Source organism: Diospyros lotus, chromosome 1 (assembly GCF_014633365.1).
Source record: "Diospyros lotus cultivar Yz01 chromosome 1, ASM1463336v1, whole genome shotgun sequence".
Lineage (NCBI taxonomy): Eukaryota > Viridiplantae > Streptophyta > Magnoliopsida > Ericales > Ebenaceae > Diospyros > Diospyros lotus.
Window position 1 is genome coordinate 7,377,219 of NC_068338.1, and position 9,637 is coordinate 7,386,855.

General features: G+C 34.7%; 1 non-coding gene across 1 annotated transcript; it reads left to right on the plus strand.

Annotated features, from left to right (window-relative positions):
• Positions 1-3,287: 3,287 nt before the first annotated feature.
• On the plus strand, positions 3,288-3,394 carry LOC127793623 (small nucleolar RNA R71). Its single transcript, XR_008021463.1, has one exon. It is a non-coding gene; the product is annotated as a small nucleolar RNA R71 (small nucleolar RNA).
• Positions 3,395-9,637: the final 6,243 nt, after the last annotated feature.

Consider the following 9,637-nt stretch of genomic DNA (forward strand, 5'->3'; position numbering starts at 1 on the left):
TATTACCAAGAGTAAAATATCAGTTAAGACCTAAGAAACTAATAGAGCATTTAGAAACAACTTGGGTTAATTAGGCATGAAGGACCCAACACCTCAACCAATAATGAAACACTCTTTGTTTCTTTCTTCCTTATTCATTTCTTTAAAAAATGTCATATATTATGTCCTTGCACCTTTTTTTTATTCTTTTTTTCTTTTTTTTTTCAACATATATTTTTTCTCTAAGCATTACTTGGATTTTGACACGAATGTTGACATTTGTGATGAAGACACCCAGTTACTCCCCTAAATAATTGCTTAGGGTGCATATGCATACTCATATTTTGAACCACTGTTTGACATGAAGGATGATGCAGGAGCATACTGTCAACCCCCAATTACTACTAAGTAGCTCAAAACATAGGAGTAGATAAATATCAAAAACTTCTTCTTTTTTTTTTTGCTACAAGGACATAATATCATAAGCATTCCCCAAATACCTTCCACTTCATCAATAATACAATCATAACAAATCAACAATAGCATCTCCACACTCATTCAATTCACCATCTCTTTCAAAACCCATCGAATAATTTCAAATGCTCTACTAGTCCCAAGGCGGGTAAACAAAATAAGGATAACAAATGAAAATGGTTTACAGCTTATTAACAAGGGTTGTTGAACAAAGAAAAGGACAATAAGCTCAAAATAGGTATACTAAAGTCAATTTTGTAAGGTTGGCTTTTAAAGTCAAGTGGTTATAAATCCTATATGCCATTTTCATCTTTATGCATGCACATGAATCTACAACTTTGACTAGTATTAGAAGCAAGTTTTATAGCAATCTTACATGAATGAACATCACTCCAAAAAAAAAAAAAAACACAAGATTGCCATGTACGTTTCAATCTCAAAGGCTCACCCAATAATGGTTTTTTGGTCTACCAACACAAGTTAATACTCTTCAAAATCAAACTCGAGTCAATTCTAGCCTAAGTATGCAAATATTTTGTTCAATCATGTTATAACATTCTCACCTCAAGTCAATCTAAGTTTATAACATGTGAATCCTTGAATATCATTGGGAAAGCATCCTAGACATCCTAAAAAAAAAATAATAACAATAATAATAAAAAAAATTAACATGTTCAAAATGCACTCTCTAAACTCTCTAAATGCAATCACTCCCCCATACTTAAAACTTACATTGTCCCCAATGTAAGGCTAAATGCAAGAAAATGGCACAGAAAAAAAAAATAATGCATATGAAAAGAAAAAGAAAAGGGATAGAGAAAGCAAATCTGATCATCTTGGGTTGCCCCCCAAGCAGCGCCTTTGTTTAACGTCTTTAGCCTGATGTTGCCACTTTTCAATCAATGTAAGTTGGATCTCTCAATTGCACTTCATCCGCAGTTTGCTCCTGAAAACCTTCATGAAATGGCTTAAGCCTATGCCCATTGACCTTGAACACCTTATTAGTTCTTAGGTTTCGTACCTCAACTGCACCATAAGAAAATATGCTAGTAACTTCAAAAGGACCATTCCAATGAGAACGTAACTTACCTGGAATTAATTTGAGTCTTGAATTGTAAAGTAAAACTTTTTGTCCAAACATAAATTGCTTTCTAGCAACCATTCTGTCTTGAAATGCCTTTGTCTTGTCTTTTTTCTTGTCCTTTGTCTTTAGCTTTGTCTTGCCCTCATGTATCAACTCAAAAGCCTCATGTGCAAAAACATTAACCACATTAATAGAAAATGCATATTGAATATCATTAGGGTACCTCGTGTCATCAAATATATTAAATTTCACAATTTCCCCATCGAACTCCATGGTAAGGGTACCATCATGAACATCAATTTTTGTCCTTGCTGTTTTTAGAAAGGGTCTTCCTAGCAAAATTGGAGTAAGATTTGGAGAAGCATCGTCCTCCATATTCAGAATGTAAAAATCAACAGGAAAAATCAGCTCATTAACTTGCACTAAAACACCCTCAAGAACTCCATCAGGATACACATTAGATCTATCAGCAAGTTGAATAATCACACCTGTTTCTTTCAATTGACCAATATTCAAAGATGAATAAACAGAAAGAAGCATGACATTTATTGAAGCTCCTAGATCTAACATTGCTTTCTCAATCTTAACATTACCTACTTTGCAAGGGATAGTGAACATACCTGGGTCCTTGCATTTGGGAGGTAATTTCTTTTGAAGGACGGCTGAAACATTCTCTCCCATACTTACCTTCTCATTACCTTTCAACTTCCTCTTGTTGGTGCACAATTCCTTGAGAAATTTTGCCTACCTTGGGACTTGCTTAATGGCATCCAATAAAGGAATGTTCACTTCTACCTTTTGAAAAATCTCCAAGATGTTCTTTTCTTGATCTTCCTTTTTAGATTTAGATAACCTGCTAGGAAAAGGAAGAGGATTAGGTTTATTAGAATTATGCACAATTGTTTGAGAGATTACCTTAGAAGAGATTGTCGCCTCATTTTCTGCCTCCTCTTTTTGAGTCTTCTTGTCTGAATTTGTAGGATTCTGAAAAGAGATGTCAAATTCTTTTCCACTTTGCAGCGTAATGGCACTTACATTTTCTCGAGGATTTACAACTATTTGGGAAGGCAATTTCCCAGAACCTTAAGCTTCAAGCCTCCTCACTAATGTTGCTATTTGATTAATTTGATTCTCCAATTGCTTGATGCTTGTTCTTGTCTCCTGTTGAAATTGTTGTGTGTTAGTTGCAAGTGATTTAACAATTTCTTCTAGAGACATACCTGAACTTGAGGAAGGTTGTTGTGGTGGAATATATGGTCTAGGTTGGTAATGTTGGAATTGTGGTCTTGCTCCATAACTGAAGTTGGGATGATCCCTCCACCCTAGATTGTAGGTATGTGAATAAGGATCATACTTCTTTTGTGGTGGGCTTGAGAATCCTCCAACTACATTGGCATGCTCTAGAGAATCTTCTTGAAGTGTAGGACACATATCCGTTGGATGACAAGTAGCAGCACAAATTTCACAAGCTTTAACTTGTTGCAAATTTCCCACTACCAATTGTTGAACAAGAGAAGTTAGATTGGATATTTGATTTTCAAGGGAAGATATACTTACCTTATTCACCCTTCTCAAAGGGGTGTCTTGTCTGAATCCAAACTATTGTGAGCTAGCAGCCATGATTGAAATCAAATCTTTAGCGGCACTAGGGGTTTTATTCACTATAGCACCTCCACTAGCTGTATCCATAATTTTCCTCTCCATAGGTAGTAACCCTTCATAGAAATACTGAATGAGAAGTTGTTCAGAAATTCCATGTTGAGGACAACTAGCAAACAATTGTTTAAATCTTTCCCAATACTCGTGAAGAGTTTCTATATCTTTCTGCCTTATTCCACATATCTCTTTTCTGATGCTAGCAGCTCGTGAAGCAAGGAAATATTTGTCAAGAAACAATCTGACCATCCCTGTCCATGTAGTTACAGAACCTGGAGGTAAGTAAAACAACCAATCCTTTTCTGTATCGACCAATAAGAATGGAAAAGCACGCAATTTGATTTGTTCTTCAGTCACTCCTTGTGGTTTCAGGCTTGAACACACCACGTGGAATTCTTTCAAATGCTTATGAGGATCCTCACCTGTAAGACCACGAAAAGTAGGCAACAAATGTATGAGTCCTGATTTTAACTCAAAAGCAGCATCTAAATTAGGGTACTCAATACATAAAGACTGTTGGTTCAAATCAGGAGCAGCCAATTCCTTTAATGTCTTGTTATTAATGGCCATGACTTCCTCTTCTTCTGAATTGCTAAATGGACTGGAAAGAGTGTTCGAAGCTATATTGATGCCTGATGCTATTCCCGAAGCTTGTTATATTGAAACTTGCTTAGCTTCTCTTCTCAACCTATGGATAGTTCTATCAATTTCCAAGTCAAATTTCAATTCACCTTGATGAGAAGATCTGGTCATAAACCTGAAAACACATAAGACTCAAAAAAAAAAAAAAAATCACTAAAAAAGAATAAAAAAATAAATAAAAAGAATAAATATACTTGACACCAATCCCCGGCAACGGCGCCAAAAATTTGATGGGTGTCGAATCCAACAAATAATAAATTCTTGCTCTTAAAAATATGAATTGTGATAGTGATGAGCAAGGTCGTATCCACAGGGATTGGTTAGATCTAATCCTTTGAAAAATTAGAATAAATAGAAGAAACGATTGGGGGGTTTGTATTTTGAAATTTAAACAATTAAAAATAAAATATTATTCTAAATGAATAAGGCAAATCAGAATGTAAAAAGAAGATTAAAGTAATTACTAGAAACGTTTCCGGTAGAAGGGATTGATCCACCATGGTTATAACACTGATTGTTGATTCCAAAGTCACTAATTTTTCTTGAATACTTGACCTAAGAAAGAACAACAAACTATGTTCATTCAATGTTTCCCATACTTCTTAATTAATTAAAACAAGCTCTTCAATTAACCCTTACCTTCAAACAACCCTAGAACAAGCTCTCTAGAATTTAATTCAATGGCAGCATTAAACTTTGTGGAAACAAGACCAAATCTGAACAATAAACACACAAGCTCGGTTTATTTAATTCAACACATGTACTCCCTAGGAATTGAATGAAAACTTATCCATAATCATCAACCCTAGTTGCTACTTATGCAAGAAAGACCAAACAATTACGGATTTGGTATTCAAGCTAGCAAGAGATCATATATCAAGAATTGAATAGCGTCCGTCTATGCAATTAAAACACACAATCATAAACATTAAAATCAAAAGATACATGAATATTCAAGAGAAAATCAAATTGCAAATAAACTCAAAAAGATCTCACAGTGTTGTTCACCATGGCTTCAAAATATCCTTCTATCGAAAAACCAAAGTTTAGCCACACATAATGAGAGAAAGAACACAAAAAGAAGAGAAAAATATGAAAAGAATGCTTCTTCCTCCTCTTGGATGTGCTTCTCTGCCACTTTTTCTTCCTGGACGTCCCCCCTCTCGAGCTTGGATCAAGACTTTAAATATCCCCCAACAAAGAATCCAAATCGGCCAAGGAATTAGGGCTCCTAGACTCTCGTAACTTAAAAGCCCATTTTGGGTCAGATAACGAGTGTTTTGGGCTTCGAACCCTCTTAATAATTGTAGTTAAGAATGTTTAGATGAATTTAGGCTTTTGAATCACTCGATTTGGACATCAGAAGCTCAAGTTATGGCCTTTTAAAGATTCCATGTTTGTGCAAAAATTCTAATCCAATTAGGATTTGGCCCAGCTTTTCGGCCCTAAAATGAAGCAATATTTGGAGGCCCAAATGAACTCGGATTTGGACAAATAATACCATTATGAAAATCCTAAGAAGTCCTCTACAAAATATCTGAAGACCTTATTCATGTTCTTAAACTCTAACATGTTCAAAAATCTGCAAGAAACCCGAAAGGTCAAAATATTAAAAAGCTGAAATTTTGTAAGTAAAAACCCAATTTATTGTAACCTATCTAAAATTGCCTTAACCATAAAAATAAGTATAAATCAACACAATAAGGCATAAAGTTCATCCAAGAGACCATATGTAAGGGAAATAAATATATGAAATTATGCACTCATCAGGTTCCAAGGTGATCGTGTATACAAACCATTCAGCAATCAAGTACTTGTTAACCAAGAAAGATGCCAAACCACATCTGATCCGGTGGGTTTTGTTGTTGCAAGAATTTGACATTGACATTCGGGACAAGAAAGGCATGGAAAATGTGGTGGCAGATCACTTTTCTAGATTGGAGGTGCAGTGCCAAGCCAATGAGGTGCCAATCAATGATTACTTCCCCGATGAGCAGTTACTAGCACTATCAATGGTTCCATGGTATGTCGATTTAGTAAATTATTTGGTGAGTGGAATTATTCCTCTTGGCATGAGTTACCATCAAAAGAAAAAGTTCTTATGGGATGTGAAACAGTATTTATGGGAAGAGCCACTGTTATACAAGCATTGTGCTAATGGTATGATTAGAAGATGTGTGCTAGAAGAGGAGATTCGAGATATCCTTGATCATTTCCATTCCTTAGAGTATGATGGACATTTTAGTACCCCCAAGACGGTGGAAAAGATATGGCAGTCCGGGTTCTATTGGCCAACCATGTACCAAGATGCTAGGCAGTATGTGGTTAGTTGTGACAACTGTCAACGAATGGGTAACATCACAAAAAGGAATGAGATGCCTTTGACTAGTATGATGGAGGTGGAGCTGTTTGATGTGTGGGGAATAGACTTCATGGGGCCGTTTCCATTATCCTTCAACAATCAGTACATTCTAGTCGTTGTGGACTATGTCTCCAAGTGGGTTGGAGCTATTTCGACCCAAACAAATGTCTCTAGGGTGGTGATGAAATTTATGAAGAAGAACAGCTTTTCCAGATTTGGAGTTCCTAGAGCCATTGTTAGTGATGAAGGTTCTCACTTCTGTAACAGGTCTTTTGATACATTGTTAAGAAAGTATGGAGTAACACACAAGGTTGCACTCGCCTATCATCCGCAAGCAAATAGGCAAGTGGAACTAGCCAACCGAGAGCTAAAGCATATTTTGAAAAAAACTGTGAGTCGTTCAAGAAAAGATTGGGCTACCAAATTGGATGATGCACTTTGGGCATATCAGACAGCTTTCAAGACACCTTTAGGCATGTCATCATATAGACTAGTCTTTGGGAAGTCTTGCCACCTACCAGTTGAGTTGAAGCATACTGGGCTATTCAAGAGCTGAACATGGATTTGAAGGATGCGAGAAAGAAGAGATTATTACAATTGAGTGAGTTGGAAGAGTTTAGGTTGAATGCTTATGAGAATGCCAAGCTCTATAAAGAAAAGACTAAGTATTGGCATGACAAGCATATCTTGAAGAGAAATTTCAAGATTGGGCAACAAGTACTCCTTTTTAACTCACGATTGAAATTATTTCCAGGCAAGCTTCGATCTAGGTGGTCTGGGCCATTCATGGTGACAAGAGTGTATCCTTATGGAGCAGTTGAGGTTCATAGCCAAGCCACTGGTGCATTCAAAATAAATGGGCAGTGATTGAAGCCGTATTTTGTGGGCAACGTGGTACCCAAAGGAGTCACTTACTCCTTAAAAGACTCCAATTCTGGTTGACCTTGCAATAGCCAAGCTAATGACTATAAAAAAACACTTCTTGGGAGGCAACCCAAGCTCTTTTTTTCCTTTTTGTTTTTATTATTTCATTTTAGTTTGTTGAATAAATATAGCCAATAACCCATACTTGTGATGTTGTGCAAGTTCAAAAGAAAGGAAAATAAAACTGATTCAATTTGGATTGGCATGGGTATTCGTAACGCTCAATTATGTGGCCAGGGGAGTATTCATTTTTCATTCTAGTTCTTCTTTGTCTTTCACATTGAGGACAATGTGTTAAATAAGTTTGGGGGGGGGGGGGTGGAATTATTAATTGTTAATGCATGCTATTTGTTTTGCTTGAGTGTTTTTGATATGAAATTTTTTTGCGAAACTTATATCAGGTGCATATTTGGCCAACCCCTAAACTACAAAATTTGTGAAAGATAAAATAAGCAAAATTTGTTACTTGGAATCATGATTTGCATTTGGGTTCTTTATTATGTTTAACATTGAGTCTTTAATTTGGAATAGGCAATATCTTATAAAGGAAGATTAAGTATACTTGGGTTCTAAGATCATTGAAGAACATGTTCTTTGTGAAGTTGTGTGAGTTGTGTGACTATACATGAAAGATAAATGTAATGCTTTTCTTGTGATTATTCCTTTTGAGCTAGGCCTAAACAGGATTTAAGTAAATAGGGTGAATTTTTGAGCGAGATGGAGCATAAAATGCACTCGTTCAGTTAAAAAAAAAAAGAAAAAAACGAGATGGAGCATAAAATACACTCGTTCAATCAGAAAAAAAAAAGAGAAAAAAAAAAGAAAGAAAGAAAAAAAGAGAAAAAAAAAGGAACCCTACTTTGCTACCTTTGTTTGTAGTAGTGAGAAGTGATGGTTACAAGAAATGTTGTTGCACTATTCGATCATGCGGATTACATGACAAAGCATAATTGAGTTTAGAATTTTGTATGGATTCTTGAACTGGGGAACGTAAATATGCTTAGTTTCCTTTATTTGCTATTGTTGCATTTTGGATTGAGAATTTAAATGTGGACATAATAAAGGATTTGAATGTGATGAATGATTCTAACCATAAGCTTTGTGTTTGAGTATAGAATTTATTTTCTTTGCTTGAGGACAAGCAATAATTCAAGTTTGGGGGTATTTGATGTGAGAATTTATTTACACATTTATTGGTCATAATTAAGTAGTGTTTTAAGTATTTTATATGTGTTTTATCTATAATTGTCTAGTATTTTGAGTTTCTTTTATATATATTTAATTTTTAGTATTTTTTGTTATTTACATGAATGTTACTTGGTGTTTGGGTTGAAAAATAAAAAAATAAAAAAAATAAAAAAGATATTATAAAGTTAATACTATAAATTAATATTACAATATAAATAAAAAATAAATATTATAAATAATTAAAATTAATATAATTAATAGTATATTAAATATTATATTATCTATATATTATATTATATTATTTATATATATTATATATTATATATTATATATATGTGTGTGTGAAGTGGCGTGCGTGAGTCTGGGGGTTGTGTGTGTATATAATAATTATTTAATATAATAAATGGAGTCCAATTGCAATGCAGTTGGAACTCCATGCCCTATATATATATATATAATATTAATATAGGGATTTGGATTGGGCAGAGGACTTGTGGGCGACGGCCATTAAAGGAATTGAGGATCAGGCAAGGAGGCGCATAGTGAAATTAGATTTGGCAAGGCAGTGAACGCAGGGGAATTAAGGGCTTTGCGCAAGGGAAGATTAAAGGGGCACACAACAGCAACAGGCGCAAGCGCAAGTGCAGACGGACGTTGGCAACGTAGATCCAGCATCCAGATCTGTTTTAGATATGAGCTAGGGAATTTCCTCTTCTTCTTGATTTAATTAATTCTCTTATGCTTCTACTGTTATTTTAGATTTTAATTAATTCTGTCATGAACTAATTTGTTAAACTAAGGCCATGTATTAGCCGAAACTATGATGATGCATTTTTTATAATTTTATGTGATTGAATAAATTGAGATATGTTGAGTTGTGTGATATTGGATTTAATGCTTGAGAATAATTGGCCACTATTTACATGATTTGATGCTTAATCTTGAGACCGAAAGGAGATAGGTTGGAGATTGCATCGTAGGTACCATACACCATAAAGTAAAACTAACTAGAAATAGAATTCGATTTTTTTGTGCAACTTTTAGCAATACGCTAGGAATTTCACAAATTGTAATGCGTTGTCATTTGGTTAAACTTTCATAGAAATATAGAAAGTTATTAAATGAGAATAGACTCGTTATAACCTAGAAATAGGGTAACGAATGCGTAAGGAGATTTCGCCGTCACATACTCAATTGACCAATTCATTCGCATAAAAATATATGATTTGCATTACATAGTTAGGTTCATACAAGTGCCTTAGTTATTAAAATCCACTGATTTCTTGATTCAAGTTTCCTTCCAAATTAATTTTATTTTATTAATTTAA